The sequence below is a fragment of the Pinus tabuliformis genome, chromosome 4_1 (genome assembly GCF_031772625.1).
Source record: "Pinus tabuliformis cultivar Carrire ecotype Pingquan chromosome 4_1, CPIR1, whole genome shotgun sequence".
Lineage (NCBI taxonomy): Eukaryota > Viridiplantae > Streptophyta > Pinopsida > Pinales > Pinaceae > Pinus > Pinus tabuliformis.
Window position 1 is genome coordinate 281698020 of NC_142303.1, and position 1848 is coordinate 281699867.

Here is a 1848-nt window from a genome sequence, read left to right on the forward strand (position 1 = left end):
GATTCCTATTCCTAGTTAACTAGATGAACCCCTTCCTTGGTTTTCCTTCAAACAACTTAGGTCTTTTATTTTGCTCAAAATGGATTTAGGAATCTTTGACAATGATAACCAAAATAATGGAATGTTTTTCGGTATAGATTTCACTGGTAACAACCAACGCAAGGTGTGGATATTGTAATTTTACACGTAAGACTGCCTCAAAGTTGAATTGGGTGATGTGTCTGCACATCTTCATTTCTACGTAAAGAATCTACCCGTCCGTGTGTCGTTACCCACAACTCTCAGCTTTAAGAACACGTCGGATAGCCTTTTTACTGGATGGAAAAGAGAGGCTTTTAAGGTTCCCTCTGTGCCGAAAGAAATTTGGATTCCACTTTATATTTTCATACATAAACAACCCAAATAAATATCAACTCATCTATATCGTTTCTGTTTCAGTTTGAAAATATGTCAACAGCAGCCATTGAAGATATGTTAGATGCACAGAAACATGAAGAAGCAACGGGACAATCTGTCCATGACCATGCTCTGCAACTTCTATTTGAGGAAGCAATGGAAGAATCTGTCCGTGACAATGCTCTGCAACTTCTATTGGAGGAAGTGGTGTGTGCATGTCCACGGCAGCCACTCCAGGCTCAAGAGGCACAGACACTATACGGATTTGCAGGGGCCCACTCTTGTTCAGATTCAAGTGCAAGCTCTTCCACTGTTCCCTCCGAGGTGAGTTATTCATTCTTCATAGCCATGGAGGAATGCAATTTTTTTTCCTTTTTTGGAACCGAGACAAGTTTGTGGGTATCGTTTCTGCTTGTTTTGTCCGCAGGATTCCTCGCCTAATAATGAGAGCGGGATTGGGAAGGAAGGGATGGAGGGAAATGCAAATTCCCCTGTTATGAAACAACTGTGTGGAATCTGTTTAGAAGAAAAATACCCTTCTGAATTTTTTGATAACAGGGTTTGCTCGCACATGTTTTGTTGTACTTGCATAACCTGCATATCAGTAATAAACTGCAAGAAAATTCGGTGTCCATTGCTTGCCCTGAGCCCAACTGCAGCGAGCATCTGATGCCTGAACAGTGTGTAGAGGTCCTTCCAAAACAAACTTTTGAGCAGTGGAGTTTGGTATTGGTGGAAGCCGGTTTCCCCCTTCTCAGAAGGTGTATTGCCCTTTTCAGAATTGTTCAGCACTCTTGTTGAAGGATGCTGTGCCTGATGAAGTAGCATGCTCAAGTGAGGCAGCTGCTACTGTTAGTAAAGAATCAGAATGCCCTCAATGCAGAGGGTTATTCTGTGTTAACTGCGGTGTGCCATGGCATGCGGGTTTAGATTGTTCTGAATTGCAGAAATTGTCAGATTCTGAGAAAGAGGAAGGTGACCTGATGCTATTCAAGCTTGCCAAAGAGAACGGATGGCAACGGTGTGCAAACTGCAAACATATTATTGAAAGAAACTTGGGATGCTGTCACATGACTTGCAGGTCAGTAAGCTGGTAAAATGGATTCATAGTCAATAAACATAATTAGGGATGTTGTGAATTATATTTTGATATATATAGTTGTTTTCTAATTGGAGAAAACGGGGTGGTCCTCATCTTATTTGCTGCAGTTGATAAATCTAACCCTTCCAATCTGAAAAAGGGAGATTACTAGTCTTCTCCTCAGGTTACAGTGTCATATGACATAAATTAAGCATGGTTTAACTCTTTTAAGTTTTTGAGGTTTTTTTGGATTTTTTTTTTCCAATTTGTTAAAATCTGGTAGAATCATCAATTTGATTTATAAATTTAGCAAAATCTAGATATCCAAGAGGTCTTTTTTGGTATGAGGTTTTTCAGAGTATAAATTGAAA

General features: G+C 39.9%; 1 pseudogene across 1 annotated transcript in view; it reads left to right on the forward strand.

Moving 5' to 3' along the window:
* Positions 1-374: 374 nt before the first annotated feature.
* Positions 375-1848, forward strand: part of LOC149175357 (uncharacterized) — a 28248-nt pseudogene continuing 26774 nt past the window's right edge. The window contains exons 1-2 of the transcript XR_016258323.1: positions 375-720; positions 824-1481. The product of XR_016258323.1 is annotated as an uncharacterized LOC149175357 (transcript). The remainder of the gene's footprint in view (positions 721-823; positions 1482-1848) is intronic.